The 16163-nt window shown below is 49.7% G+C and overlaps 1 protein-coding gene across 2 annotated transcripts in view; it reads right to left on the bottom strand.

Annotated features, from left to right (window-relative positions):
* Window positions 1-16163, bottom strand: part of KIF1C (kinesin family member 1C) — a 52477-nt gene that overhangs the window by 34886 nt on the left and 1428 nt on the right. The window contains exon 1 of one of the 2 annotated variants that reach the window (XM_053361535.1): window positions 14960-15213. The exons of the other annotated variant lie outside the window; for it this stretch is intronic. The gene's annotated coding sequence lies outside the window, so the exon portion shown is untranslated. Of the gene's footprint in view, window positions 1-14959; window positions 15214-16163 lie in introns of those variants that run through there. 2 annotated transcript variants of the gene reach the window in all.

Here is a 16163-nt window from a genome sequence, read left to right as displayed (position 1 = left end):
CAGAACAAATACTGGTTAAAGTTTGCATGGAATCATAGAGTTGTAGAGTAGGAAGGTACCACAGAGGGCTACCCAACCTCTGCTTAAAATCTTCCAACCCAGGAGAGTCCACCCTCCAAGGTAGTCCGTTCCACGTCCAGCAGCTTTTTACTGTCAGAAAGGTCTTCCTGACGTTATGCAACATACAGCTGCTAAAAATAACACAGCATCTAGGGCTGTTAAAAAGGACACAGCACTCCTCCAACAGTGAGGGGAGAAAGCACAGCCATCGTGGCCAGTAGCCGCCGGTAGCCCAAGCATCCTGGCAACAAAAGGAGCCGGCTGCGATTTCAGCCTGCAAGGGTGCAGGGTCGGCAAAAAGGCTTTACTGCCTCTGCCTCAAGCTCTTTGCGGCATTCTTAACAGCAGCGGTTTTCACTGTTCGAAAGCCACAAGGCGGGGTTGCGCCACTTAAGCAAGCCCACAGAATTTGCATGATGTAGAAAAGAAGAAGAAGAAGAAGAGTTTGGATTTGATATCCCGCCTTTCACTCCCTTTAAGGAGTCTCAAAGCGGCTCACATTCTCCTTTCCCTTCCTCCCCCACAAGAAACACTCTGTGAGGTGAGTGGGGCTGAGAGACTTCAGAGAAGTGTGACTGGCCCAAGGTCACCCAGCAGCTGCAGGTGGAGGAGCGGAGACGCGAACCCGGTTCCCCAGATTACCAGTCTACCGCTCTTAACCACTACACCACACTGGTTCTCAGGGTTTGAACGCAGGGTTTGAACAGATTTCAGGATATCTGGGACTGGGATGCGGAGGAGAGTAAGTCTCTAGGCTCCTTCTGCTTCCTCCCCACAATGAAACTTCACCCCCCACATCTGTGTTTCCAAGCTGGAATTCCAGGGGGCAATTTTATGTCATATTCTGACTTTAAAATACAGAGGTGGATTTTTCCAAGGGCTTCTAGATGTTAGAAAAAGGAAGGGGTTGGATGACACCTGAGCAGAGCTCATAGTTTTCATTCCTCCACCATCAGGCCCCCCCCCCAGCTGACTCTTCTTCCACCCTCCCCACCCCAGTGATAAATCATAGAATCATAGAATTCTAGAGTTGGAAGAGACCCTCAGGATCATCTAGCCTAGCGGTTCTCAACCTGTGGGTCCCCAGAGGTTGTTGGACTACAACTCCCATCATCCCTGACCACTGGTCATGCCGGCTAGGAATGATGGGAGTTGTAGTCCAACAGCACCTGGCGACCCACAGGTTGAGAAACACTGACAGCACTTCCGCAGTGCTTCCACAGGTGTGCATTATAAGCAGAAGAGTTGGTTTGGGTGCTCTTCAGGACTCAGATGGAACCCAGCCCCACCCCATTTTGATCAATTTGATAGTAAACAAACAAAAAAACCTGCCCAAGGTCTTCAAAAGGATAGAACAATAAAATTATCGGTAAGTAAAATCAACAGCGATAATAATGATAAAAGACTAAGAACAGATTAAAACTCGCACCAGCTTTCTAAACACCTGAGCTGGCTTGTCTAGCCAAAAATGTTTTTAGCAGGTGCCAAAAAGAGCACAGTGATGCCAACAGGCAGGGAGTTCCAAAGCGTAGGTGGCCGCAGACTGAAATATCTAGTTCTCACATGTGGAAGGGGTATTATGTGGCACTTGTATATAGTGCCAGTTCTGCCGATGGAAGCGGTGGTGTGAACATCCCCTGAGGCCATTTCACAAACCATTTTTTGAAGCCTCCCAAGCAAATGATGCTATTCCAGGAAGCCCAACGCTGGCAGCCACAGACCCCCAAAGCCAGGGAACCAGGCTCTCAAGTTTAACAGCCAAACCTAGGGAGAAGAGACCTGTTGGACCAGGAGGAGAACCCAGCTAGTTTGACACCAGCGGACTACAGTGGACAGGAGCTGTTGAACCAGCTGCATTTGGTTAAAGGTACTTCCAGCCCCTGAGGGTACCCAAGTCTCCAGGGACATAGCTAGATCCAGACCCCCCCCCCAAACTGCAAACCTGCTCCTTCAGCGGAAGGGCAACCCCATCCAGGCTCAGCAACTGATTTCTCAGACACAGGAGCTAGTCATCCACAGCGCCTCCATCTTGCCAGAATTCAAGATCTGCCTTTTGCAAACCTGGCTCCCTCCAGGTGTTCTGGACTACGATTCCCATCGGCTGCGCTTGGCTGGAGGCTGATGGGAACTGTAGTCCAAAACATCTGGGCGGGGCCCACCAGGCTGGCAAAAGGCTGATCTGGAAAAATACCTGAGAACTACGCTTGAAGGACTTGTTGTGAGTCTGGGCTGGGCCAGGCCTGCTGAGTCACGGCAGATAAAAACATGTAGGTTTCCCAACCACCCTGCGCTCTTCTCTCTCACACATGCATGCACACCTGTTTATAGCTGTCATTTGGGGTTAGAGGAGCACAAGTTTTCCTTTCCCAATAGCAAGCCGCCAACACGCAGGCAGCGGCGAAACTGAAAGCTAGGAAAAGGTACCGTATTTTTTGCTCCATAAGATGCACTTTTTCCCTCCTAAAAAGTAAGGGGAAATGTGTGTGTGTCTTATGGAGCGAATGCAGGTGGGAGGCTCTGCTCAGCGCTCCCTTTAAGGAGACGCGTGGAGCGTCTTGGGGGCTTTTCCCCGAGGAGGGAGAAGGGCAGCCCGTCAGTCCCTTCTCCTTCCTGGGGAAAAGCCCCCAAGAGCCGCACACACGCTCCACGCGGCTCTTTAATAAGAGCGCAGCTCTTGCGGGCTTTTGCGGGAGGTGGGAGAAGGGACAGAGGCCTGCCTTTCTCCCTCTTCAGGGAAAAGCCTGCAAGCGCCACACACATGCTCCATGCAGCTCATGAAAGAGAGCACTGAGCAGAGCCTGGGATGCATACAGGCTCTGCTCAGCGCTCCGTTTAAATTATGTTTTTTTTTCTTGCATCCCCCCTCTAAAAACTAGGTGCATCTTATGGACAGGTGCATCTTATGGAGCGAAAAATACAGTACTTTGGACTGCCCCCAGTGCCAAGCAGGAGACGACCAGCAGTGTGGCAGGAGCACGTTTTCCTTGCACTCTCGTAACTATTCTAGAACTCGTGAGCATCTCATGAAGCTGAATCCTGGAAGGTTCAGCACAGAGAAAAGAAAGTCTGTTGCATGGAGCAGAGTTTATGTTCTATGTATTGACCAATGAGTTTTATAGGCCCTCTTCAACACCAGAATAGGCAGCTTGCAGCATGACTCTTTCCTGCAAAGGAAAATTGCGTCGCAAGTAGAATATGGGGTTGAGCTGCAAGTCAAAGCACAAGTCTGCTTATCTTCAGAGAAAGCAGAAAATATAGAGTGGGATGAGGGTAAAGCCCCCTCCTCCCCAAACTGAGCCCCTTTTAAAAACACAATAACACGTGTGCCTTCTCCGCCCACAATGTGATCCCAAGGACATGAAAGGAAGACAAGGGGGGCAGAGATAGAGGAATAAAACTCCTTGCTCACATGATGGCCGATGACAGCTAAAAAGGGATTATTTTTAGCCAAGACAGCTGTTCCCTGGCAACCGAGAGCGGGAAGGGAAGAGAGATGAAACAGGCCAGGCGTGCATTTTGCACAGAGGCTCTGGCAAGAGGCTATCAAGCGCGCAACTCCTCCGCCCCACCCAGCCAGCTTACAAACAGAGCCTGGGCACCTTGCCCCCCCCCCGGGAAGATCACAACCTTAAGAATATCAGAAGAGCCTGCAAAGGGAGCCCATCTCGTCCTGTATCCTGTTCTCACAGTGGCCAGACAGGTGGCCATTGCAGGGTGCACGCAAGAAGGATTCGAGCACAAGAGCACCCACCCAGTCTCCAGCAACTGGGATTTGGAATCATAGAATTGTAAAGTCGGAAGGGACCACAAGGGTCATCTAGCTCAACCCCCCGTATGGTTGTGTTTTGCTATGTTCATGCTACTGCTGACGACTGCTCTGAACGTCGCTTGTCAGAAGGATGGGACACGGGTTTAACTTACTGGCTAGCAAATAAAAAAGTGCTGCTTCCTCCAGCAACCTTGCAGGTGTCAGCAGGTGTCCATTTCCTCCTCTTCCCAAGGTTGATTTAAATATATATGCATTTAAAATCCCTATCCCAATCAGAATCCTTTTGCAGTATCATAAAGCGGGAAGGGGAACGCAGGAGTCCCGTTTGCCCTACCAAATGTACCAAGCTAAGATATCCTGTCCTTAGCCAACATTTTCATTGAAACATCAGTTATTTTAAGTGTGTTTTTCTCCTTCTGCCCCAAAGCAGCTTGTAAACATTAAAACATGCAACAAAGAACGAAAGCTGAAACGGCACTACACTCAAAAAGCAGCAGTCACTAAAACGTAATGCTGGGGCGCTGGAACAAAATAGGACATTGGAGGTGAGGGAATAAATTATCACGGTGGGGGGAAGAGCCTCTTGAAACAAGGTGGTCTTCAAAAGGCGTCTAAAGGTGTCCCCACAGCTCCCCCCCCCCTGTGCATCTGCCTGACTGCTGTGAGAGAATGATCTTCCTCTTACATTCCTCAGGGAGAAAGCTCCACCGTCCATACACCCCTGTCCTGTCTACTTAGGCCTAACCTTAGATGTTGGTGGGGCACACAGCAGAGCATCTTCTGAAGATCTTGGCAAGATCTTGGCTCATTACCTGCCACGCTGCACATCTGGGTGGCCACTGTGAGAACAGGATGCTAGACAAGATGCAGCAGGCTCTCTTTACGTTCTCAGGAAACCAGCTGTGATCCATGAGGTTGCTGACTGCTGAGCCACCCTGTTTTAGCAACCCAGAGTGTCTGCAGCCTGCGGCATTTGCTTTTAAACAATGCTCTTTTTTCAAAGATGGCCGGCTGCTTACATTTATTTTTTTTTGCAGTATCAATTTGGCCAAGACGAAAACAAGCTGAAGGGAGAATATATTTCCTTCCCCCCCCCTTTCTTCACTCTAGACCCTCAATTTGCATTCCTCCAGCCAAAAGGGCGGCCAGCCAAAGTGCTGGCATTCCTGAAGGGTGTATATTTGTGTGTGTAAGAGAGAGCACTAGCATAAGTGAATAAGCATACTGGAATCTCAACAAAGAGATCCTTCCTGTTCTGAGAGCTCCTCCCAGCCGGATCAGCCCAGCCCAACTAGTTCATCTGGGTCCACAGGCAGTGAGTGAAGGAGAAAGGCATCAATAAAACCCACAGCTCCTGGTGCCAGCCCAGGCACTTGCCACAGGACGAAAGCAACACGGGGCAGGTGGGGGAACGCCCTTCCCCAGACAGAAACCAGACAATCCATGCTTGCCTCTGTTCATGGCAGAAATATGAAGACCAGCGCCTGCAGCAGGATGTGGGTGGGGAAGGCAGGGAGGGGAGTGACCCATAAGAAGAGTCCTGCACTGGATCAGGCCAATGGGGGGGGGCATCTAGCCCAGCATTGTGTTCTCACAGGGGCCAACCAGATGCCCCAGTGGGAAACCAGCAAACAGGGTCCCAGCACAAGAGCAACACTCCCCTCCTGGGGTTTCCAGCAACTGCCATTCAGAAACATTGTTCTGATGTTCTTATTGTTCGTGTTGTTCTTGTTTAGTCGTGTCCGCCTCTTCGTGACCCCCTGGACCAGAGCACGCCAGGCACTCCTGTCTTCCACTGCCTCCCGCAGTTTGGTCAAACTCATGCTGGTAGCTTCGAGAACACTGTCCCACCATCTCGTCCTCCGTCATCCCCTTCTCCTTGTGCCCTCCATCTTTCCCAACATCAGGGTCTTTTCCAGGGAGTCTTCTCTTCTCATGAGGTGGCCAAAGTCTTGGAGCCTCAGCTTCAGGATCTGTCCTTCCAGTGAGCACTCAGGGCTGATTTCCTTCAGAATGGAGAGGTTGGATCTTCTTGCAGTCCATGGGACTCTCAAGAGTCTCCTCCAGCACCAGAATTCAAAAGCATCCATTCTTTGGTGATCAGCCTTCTTTATGGTCCAGCTCTCACTTCCATACATCACTACCGGGGAAACCATAGCTCTGATGTTCTTAATAGTCCACAAAGACTGGTGAGCCTTGCCACAGCTTTTGAGCAACATTCATAGAGTTACAAATAAAACTAAATAGTGCTGGGCCAGGCCCAGATTTCCAGCTGAGCACATTAGAAAGGGAAGCCAATCTCACCCTCCAGATGTGGCTGAACTACAATTCCCATCAGCCCCAGCCAGCAACATCTGGAGGGCCAAATGTTTTCCCATCCTGGTCTCAACCTTTCTCTCAACAAACCTGAATCATTGAATTGTAGGGCTGGGCCACCTAGTCCAACCCCCAGCAATGCAGGAATCACAACTCAAGAATCCCTGACAGGTGTCCATCTAACCTCTGCTTAAACACTTTCAATGAAGGCAGTCCGTTGCAGCAATATTTAAATGCTCTGTAATTTATTTATTTAAAAAACGTTCGCTTTTGAGTAAAATGCTTCCCAGAAAGATGACTCAGGTGGGAAAAGAGAAACAAAGAGATTGGTCGAGTTGAAGAAGAAAGTGGCCTTTGGCTGGGCTAAGATATGTGTCGGCAAACTAAAGCCCGGGGGTCAGATCCGGCCCAATCACCTTCTAAATCCGGCCTGTGGACGGTCTGGGAATCAGTATGTTTTTACATGAGTAGAATGTGTTCTTTTATTTAAAATGCATCTCTGGGTTATTTGTGGGGCATAGGAATTCATTCATATATATTTTTCAAAATACAGTCTGCCGTCCGCCCCCCAAGGTCTGAGGGACATGGACTGGCCCCCTGCTGAAAAAGTTTGCTGACTTAAAAAATTTTTTAAATACACGTTTCCCCAAAAACCTGAAGCTTTTCTGTTAGGAATAATGAGTAAAGAAATTAAAAAAGAAGATAAGGTACTATTTCTATATGCCACAACAGCCGCAAGAATTATGTTAGCACAAAACTGGAAAACGGAGGCAATACCTAAGATAAGTGATTGGCAGGTTAAATTGACAAATTATGCCGAACTCGCTAGAATAACGGGTAGAATAAGAGATCAGGATGAACAGAAATTTCATGACAATTGGATTAAATATTGGATGTACATTGGAACCAACTTAAAAAAGACACTGGCGGGATCGGAATAGCTCTAACAGTAACGGGTTATCAGCTAGAAGAGATAAAATACGTGCCTACAGAATATATCTGATACTTACCAAAGGAGTGGAGGGACGTCCAAGGCTCGGCAGAGCCTAAAACTATATTTATGATCTTTGGAGTGGATATATATTACGTGTAACCTTTATACTGGATTTTGTATATGTTTATTTGTATATATGTATAATATCAATAAAAACTGATCATGGAAAAAAAAATGAAAAGTTTGCTGACCCCTGGCTTAGATGGACCTCCCTCCAACGCCTTCCAAGCCCCTCCGCCTCCCCGCGAACTCTGACCCCAGCTTTCAGCATCCTAACCCCCTACCTGTTATTAACAGCAGCCCCTCTTCTGGCTGAGACCCCCACCTGCCTGAATCTTCACCCTCCACTGCACACTGTGGGGCAGGCGGAAGCTCACCTCCTCCATTCAGCGCCTGAAAATGTTCCCAGGCACTCTGTGGTGCAAGCCTTCCCCCCCCCCGAAAAGCCTCTTCCCCTTCCTCTGCAGGGCAGGCACCTTCCTGCCCACCCCCACCCCTCCTGATTCCACAAGCAGAGATTTGCAGGGCAGCTTAGGGTTGTATGTTTAAACCATTTGCTGCTTCAGCTCTGTGCTCTGAGCCGCAATCCTGTTACAAGCCCATCCTGGGCCCCTTCTGGCTGCAGAAGCATTCTGGACGGAGAAAGGAGGAAAGGGAGATCTTGTAACAACAATAGCTTTGGGTTGGTGGCATTACTTTTTAAAACAAGCGAAAGTTCTCTGCACAGAGCTAGCAAACGGAGGTTTCATGCTCCATGTCTGACCACAGAGAGCAGCTCCATGGTGGTCAAGAAGGGAAGAGGCAGACAGACAGACAGACAGACACACACACACACACACATTCAAGCTCCGCTTGGCTTTGTGTTCAGCCTTTCCCAAAGTCTGCCCCAGCCACGTGGAAGAGTCTTGCGGAAGATTTGGGTGTGCCTGCACCTCCCAACACACCTGGAGTGATTAAGGCCAAAAGGATCCCAGGTATCTATCTACTCACCTCCGCAAAAGGGAAGAGTGTTTGGAAATGGGAAAGGAATAAGCCTTGCCTGTGCTCCTTAGGCCTTTTTCAAGAAGCCACACACTCACCTGGTGTGCTCTTTCGCTGCAAGATGACTTCTGCCTCTTCCTCACCACTCGGTTTTTAATTCCTGACTTCTAAGAACGTAAGATGAGCCTGGCGGATCAAGCCAAAGGAGGCCTATCTAGTCCAGCACTCTGTTCTCACAGGGGCCAACCAGCTGCCCCAATGGGGTACTGGCAAGCAGGACCAAGCCCAAAAGCCTCTGTCCCCTCCTACGGTTTCCAGGAACTGGTATTCAGAGGTACTGCTGTCTCTGACTGTGAAGGCAGAGCATAGCCATTGTGGCTCGTAGCACCAATAGCCCTTTTAAAAAAGCCAATCGTCTTTTAAAGCCATGAGGGGCGGGGGGAGGTTGGCTGTCACTGCCTCCTGTGGGAGTGAGTTCCATAGTTTAACTCTGCGTGAAAAAGTACTTTCTTTAATGGCTTTCTTTTCTCCCTTGCTCAACTATCTTGTCTTTGGGGCAGGGTCCACATCACTCTCTGGCTAGCACTAAATAAATCACAGTGGTACCTCGGGTTACAGACGCTTTGGGTTACGCGTTTTCAGGTTGCGGATCACGGGAAACCTGGAAGTACCGGAAAGAGTTACTTCTGGGTTTCGCCACTTGCGCATGCGCAGAAGCGCCAAATCGCGTCACATGCGTGTGCAGACGCGGCGCTGGAGGTTACGAAGGCTGCGGGTTGCGGACGTGCCTCCGCCACAGAATTACATCTGCAACCTGAGGTTCCACTGTTTAATGAAACTGTACCAGGGCCGTATCTCCATATCTGCACCTGAAAGTACACAGACAGACAGCACACAAGAGATAGCACAAGGATATCCATGCGCTTCCTGAGAAGTCCAGGGGCTTAGGCCTGCTCAGGGAAACCAGGCTTTCCAGCCACTTAGCTATGCCCCTTAGCTTGTGCTGATGGACCAACAAATGCACCCTGAACATGCTCAGAGGTCTTCCTTACTGCAGGGGAGTTTAACAGGGCAGCAGGCTATCTGACTTAGATTCTGTATTCTGGACCGGTGACATTTTAGTTCACAACATGCCTCTCACTAAGTCTGTTTGCTCCTGTAGAAACAACAGCTGATCCTGACCTCAGGAAACAGCCTTCTGCTCCCACACCCATCTCTTGCTCATACAAAGACACACACACACACACACACACAGAGAGAGAGAGAGAGAGAGAAAGAGAGAGAGAGAGAGAGAGAGAGAGAGAGAGAGAGAGAGAGAGAGAGAGAGCTGCAGCTATCGCTATAAACTGGCAGTCAATTCAGCCTCTCCTGTGGCACAGAGAAACCACGCATGCAACTCAGCAGGAAAGGCAGCGATAAGCCTTTAATTAAAGCTTCTGGACCATCAAGTCGTGTTAATTACCATAATCACAGAGCTGGTAGGAAACAAGACACACGCCCTGAATAAATAAATAAAAAGCGCAAGTGAAGCATCCATCTTTCAGCCGGAAGAGGGCCGTGCAGCAGCCTGCCTGCCTCTCTCCCACACCTCTAACACACACACACACACACACACAAAATATGAGGCCAAGGGATGAACTCCAGACATCTCTAAGGCGTTCTCAAAAGTGGCCAGGCACTTGCAAGTCCAAGGATCCTGCAAATCCAAGCTGCTCACGTGGCATCACAATCCTCTCCAAGCTGTTGGAGGGGCTGTGGGGAAAGGGGCACCCTTTTCCACCTGTGGTGGGAGTGCCCACAGGTATTCTGATTCTGGATTTGTCCAGAAATGACCAAAATACTCAAATGTCCCCTTCTAACTTCAACACTTGTTGTTGTTGTTGTTGTTTAGTCATTTAGTCGTGTCCGACTCTTCATGACCCCATGGACCAGAGCACGCCAGGCACTCCTGTCTTCCACTGCCTCCTGCAGTTTGGTCAAACTCATGCTGGTCGCTTCGAGAACACTGTCCAGCCTTCTCGCCCTCTGTCGTCCCCTTCTCCTTGTGCCCTCCATCTTTCCCAACATCAGGGTCTTTTCCAGGGAGTCTTCTCTTCTCCTGAGGTGGCCAAAGTGCTGGAGCCTCAGCTTCACGATCTGTCCTTCCAGTGAGCACTCAGGGCTGATTTCCTTCAGAATGGAGAGGTTTGATCTTCTTGCAGTCCATGGGACTCTCAAGAGTCTCCTCCAGCACCAGAATTCAAAAGCATCAATTTTTCGGTGATCAGCCTTCTTTATGGTCCAGCTCTCACTTCCATACATCACTACCGGGGAAACCAGAGCTTTAACTACACGGACCTTTGTCGGCAAGGTGGTGTCTCTAACTTCACCACAGATTTGTTAAATAAATCCATATGACGATCAGCTGAAAGGTTTGAGCTCTCAGGAACTCTTGATACAGATGTCGGCAGGTGCCAGAACCCCAATTGACCTCCCAACTTTATAATTCTGTGATTCTATGACTTGCAGCTTTTGGTTTGGTATAAGCCCATGTGGAGTTTAGCATTAGCCGAGGGGAAACAACTCATAAATTGTGGGTGGCCAAAGGCTTGGAGGACCCTGAAAAATTATAGGCCATTTGGTGGGAATCATCCAACAAATACAGACACACAGGTCTCCCTCTCCACAGGATAATGTGAAATTTGGCTTTCTTAATGGTCTTAAATGGGGCTGGTACAGAAGCAAGGCCCCTTCAGAGTGCAGTAAGGAAGCAAAGGCACCACTTCCCCAGCCGCCCAGAAGTTATACTGAGTTACTGGGCAAGCATAACAAACATCCTTGTTGCACCTGGAGCAGTATTGTGTCAAAGGTTTTTGTGGACTAGATCACACTCCAGATGCATGAGGCATTATCCTCAATGGGCAGATTAAATAACTATTAGACGGGAGTACTGGGCACTGCCCAGGAATTTTTAGAAACCAAAAAAATGTTATTTTTGAAAACGGATAATGTAATTTGTGAGTTTGCAATGGTCACACCAAAAATTGAGTGACACCACCTTGAATCAAAATGGCGTTCACCTTGAGACCCTCACTCCAAGTTTGGTGACAGTATCTCAAGAGCTGGCCAACTGCACAGAGAACTGACAATCCATTTTCCAAAGTATATAGTAGATCTTATCTAATCTTTCTTTCTTTCTTTCTTTCTCTCTCGCACACACACTTGTCCATGGGGGGGTTGAGTTGTAAATAGTGGAGCCAAATGGCTATCAAATGCAAAAAATTCCATCTGCACCCACTCTACGTGAAGTTCAAAATGCATACACATCAAATGTGTTGGCCATTCGCAATTGCCGGTTAACACAAATCACCCAACCTTTACAATGCTAAGTCAACATCTGTAGCAGGAAAACAAAACTGATATCTTGATTCAGGTCTAAACAAACAGAATCAAACTCCCTGACAAGAACCAATTTCACACTGGAGTCTCCCTTCTCAGTTTGTGGCAGCAGATGTTACAAACTTTAAAGGAGGGGAAATTGTGTTACCACCGCCATCCGCAAGGGAGAATCCCACAGGGTGCCCAAAGGTCCCTCTGCATTCCTGAATAGCTCAGTTGGTGAGAGCCTGGTGCTGATATTGCCAAGGCTGCAGGTTCTATCCCTATATTCCTGCATTGCTACGTATTCCTGCATTGCAGGGGGTTGGAAGAGATGATCCTTGGGATCCCTTCCAACTCTACTATTCGATGATTCTATGATTCTGCATGACTTTACTAGGGAGAAAGCCTCTCAGGGCTGCCAGGAAGTCTGCCTCAGAATGATCCCAGTACATTCATCAAGCTTCAGGTAGGTGCCGAAAGAAAGCAACCGTGTTAGGCCAAAGGGATAAGAACATCAGAAGATGTGAGGCAGGTTGGGCTCAGAGGCTTTAACTGGCCTCCAAGGTCACCCAGGGAGCTTTATGGGTAAGTGGGGATTCGAACCCTGGTCTCTCTGAAGTCTTAGTCCGACACAGTCTAATCACATCACCACCTCTGACTCAGGTTGATGGAGCAGAGGGAGGAGAAAGGGAAAGATGAAGACGGAGAGGGCAAGATGGAGATCGCTTCCTTGTCGAGTTGAAGGGCCAGGACTTCACAGTGCCACAAACCTCTAAGGGGGCAGGATTGACAGCCTGTGGAATGACAGGGTTGACTCAGCTGGGGAGGAGCCAGTCGGAACACCAGGGCAGCTGTTGTGTCTGCCGTGTGCGCACATCAAATGGCACTCCCAGTATTTATGCAGAGAGCAAAGAACTGACGTCCAGGAAGAAGAGTTCGCTTCTCCTTGGCAGGACGAGTCTAACAGTAGGCAATGTCTAGTCCCAGGCAACCACTGTCTTCCTAGGGCCTGCTTGGGATGCTGTGAAGGAGCCACACGTGGGCAAGGGAGAACAACGCTGGATTTCCCCCACCCCATCAAAACTAGACAAATCAGCCATTCACAGAACCTTCCCCATTCCTGGACAGAGGCAGGGAAACTGAGGCCTGGGGAGAAGGGCTCTACACCAGCTTTTCCCAAAGGGGGAAGTGGGGTTACCTAGGGGCAAGAGGGGGGCACTGGAGGTGTCAAAGACTATCTACAGCAGGCATGGTCAAACTTGGCCCTCCAGATGTTTTGGGACTACAATTCCCATCATCCCTGACCACTGGTCCTGTTAGCTAGGGACGATGGGAGTTGTAGTCCCAAAACATGTGGCGGGCCAAGTTTGGTCATGCCTGAACAGGATTTGACGAATGCATGGAGGAGAGGACTATCTATGGCTACTAACCAGGATGGCTATGTTCTGAAGCAAGGCAAGGTGCCTTAGACCCACAAGACCTTCTTCACAAAGCAAGCTGGGCGGGGGGCGTAATCACTTTCCTCCAGACCCCCTCAGCAGCCAAGACAGCAGGACAGCCACCACCTTGAAGAGCACCCTCCCAACTGCAGCCCAGTATTATAGGAAAACACCATAGGGAGACACACAGCAGACCTAATTGCTACTGGTGAAACAGATCCTTGACTTGCAGAACTGGCCACAGAAACGGGGGGGGGGGGAGGAGAGAGGAGGAGAGAAAGAAAGAGAAGGTGGATTTGTTTTTCTGTACTGTCCATGCATTCACAGGGAAGGCAATGTGCAGCGCATGATGAAGCAGGCGAGTTCCCATGCCAAGCTAGCTGAGCAAAGCTTTTTGCCGGGGCATTGCAGCTCTCCCTCTACCCAGAGGCTTTCTGGCAAAGCAGGGGATATTTGATCAGCTGCCTGGACCTCAAAGAGCAGTCATGAGAGACAGGATCAGGAGGGCTTTTGCTTACAACAGGCCAAGGCAGATGGGAACGGCTTGGACAGATAACACACACACACACACACACACACACACACACACACACACACACACACAAGAGGCAATGGCCACACACACCAAGGCAATTGGGGAAACCTGTCAAAAAAGCAGCACAAGAAGTTCAAGGTGTTGGAAAAGGAGAAACTCCAAAATCCATGTTTGGTAACCAATTTGGGCAACAGGTGGGGGAGAGCGGAGGCTTTTCCTAGACGTTTGGGTGTAAAACTCAGCAGCCTCAGCCACAGAAGGCTACGCCAAGGTACCCGCAAGCAGAACTGAAGGAACTGCCACAGCAAGAGAGACCATACCTGGCCACCCATACCTGGGACAGAGTTGCACAGGGTCCAAGTCAAAAGCCATCTGGTCCAGCCTCGAGCCCAAGGGGACCAGCCTCCTCCCTTGCCACTCCGCCCAAGCAACCCAGACATCAGTGGGTGCCGAGAGGAAAAGTGGACGCCCTGCGAGAGCTGCTTCCAGCCTGAGCAACTCAAGGAAGTGAGCCAAGCCACGCGATGTAGGGGGAGAAGCAAAGGAACGGCAGCTCCATAAAGAAATCGAAAGAAGGGGCTATTGCACACAACCCAGCATGGGAAAGCAAGCATATAGGAAGCCACCTTAAGCAGGGTCAGACCAGCAGTCCGTCTCACTCAGTACTGACTGCACTGACTGGCAGCAGCTGCACTCCAAGGTTTCTGGAAAGAGAGAGGGGGTTGTCTCCCAGCCCTGTCCAGAGATGCCACCAGAACCAGGGACCTTCTGGATGCAAAGCGGATGTTCTACCACTGAATCATGGCACTTGCCCTGTCCTTGGTCACTGCAGGCCTTTAACATCCCATGGAAAGGGGAGGGCAAGAACTAAGGTCATATAGGATGGCAGGGAACCCTCCTCAGTTCCCAAAATGCCACAAATACAGCATCAGAGATTCTTCTCACTGGTAGAGAGTAGGCTAAATGGCCTTTCCTGGAAACGGAGAACATAATTTAGAACAAAGTCAATTTCCCTAGAATTTAGCAGTCACATTCCCCGCCCCCCTAACCTCTCTCCCAAATATTCATAGAATCATATGATCACAGAGTTGGAACCCTCAGCACAACAGCCGTCCCTGGCTGGGCTCGAACCACCAACCTTCTGCTTAACAGCCGGAAGCACTGACCCATTGCGCCACCTGAGGGATTAGACAGCACCAAGCTGGACAGCTTCTGGACTGTTTAAACTATGGCAGGATTCAAGGTCAGGTGGAAGGGCCCCTCTCTGAACAGAGAGCCTGGAAACCTATCCACCCCTTTTAAAAAATAAAAAAATGACATTTTGTGAGAATATTAGGAGAACCTCCAAGCTTTTAAGAACATGCCATGGGCAAAGCAGGGGGGGCGAGAGCACTGCCACTATCCAAGTTCACAAATACAACACACGTTTTTCTTTGTTCAGTGTAAAGCCAAACACTTTCCACAGCACCAGGACACAACCCACCAAGCACTGCTGCCTCCATTACCTTGTTAACAATGGATGAGTATTTGGGAAGCATTTACAATCAGCCACAGGAATGGTTTCAGGCCGCAGCACGCTCCACGGATACCAGAAAATTTGCCCAACCGCTATACGAAGGGGACTCGTCTGTATACGTCCACCTCAGCTGACCCAAATAAGCGGTGTCGTTTTACCCATCTTGTGCTCCCAAGAGGAGAACACAACAGCCTGTCCTTCCATAGGACCCAGAGACAGAGCAACTTTGCACTCTCCCTCTTCCCCAACGCACCCCCGGATCGGGAATGTTTCTGTGTATTTGGAACATAGACGAAGGACCGGTCATTCTCCTAAAAATAACTCCTGACAACAAGGGACACGTATCTTATGCTCCCACTCCCCACCTCCCAACTTCTCGGTTGCTCGGGGATGACCTGGAACAAATGATAAACCCCACCAACAACACCCAGCACTGCCTCCACCAACATCAGGAGACTCCAGAGCGTCACACCCCTGGGGATTTGAGGAGGGAGGGGGCAGTCAGCATTATGGTATTCTTTCTGCTACTGGAACACAGAATCCTTCACTTGCCTCAGGGCAGGGACAAGGACCAGGAAAAAATCCCAGTGACATTTTAATTCATACATCCTACAGTCTTCCCACCCCAAACAGGCATGGCCTCCAAACCCACAGAACATTTCCCGCCTACGTCAGATTAGTGTTTTCAAATCTCATTGAAAAACAGGAACAGCAAGCAGGGATTGAATGTCCTCCTCCTAGTGTTTGAGGATGGTTCTGGGAATGGCCGGCACACTGGAGTGGCATTAGCACCCTATTCTGTCACAAACCACAAAGCCTAGGACTTGCGGATCAGAAGGTCGGCGGTTCGAATCCCCATGACGGGGTGAGCTCCCGTTGCTCGGTCCCAGCTCCTGCCAACCCAGCAGTTCAAAAGCACGTCAAAGTGCAAGTAGATAAATAGGTACCACTCCAGCGGGAAGGTAAACGGTGTTTCCGTGTGCTGCTCTGGTTTGCCAGAAGCGGCTTAGTCCTGCTGGCCACATGACCCGGAAGCTGTACACCGGCTCCCTCGGCCAGTAAAGCGAGATGAGCGCTGCAACCCCAGAGTTGGCCACGACTGGACCTAATGGTCAGGGTCCCTTTACCTTTACCTGTCACAAACTTCACAAGGCCTCTGCAAGTGGGTAGAAGGATTATGAGAACCAAGAGGC

This window comes from Podarcis raffonei, chromosome 13 (genome assembly GCF_027172205.1).
Source record: "Podarcis raffonei isolate rPodRaf1 chromosome 13, rPodRaf1.pri, whole genome shotgun sequence".
Taxonomy (NCBI): Eukaryota; Metazoa; Chordata; class Lepidosauria; order Squamata; family Lacertidae; genus Podarcis; species Podarcis raffonei.
The sequence above is the reverse complement of the archived record's forward strand: the minus strand, read 5'-3'. Positions and strand labels throughout refer to the sequence as shown.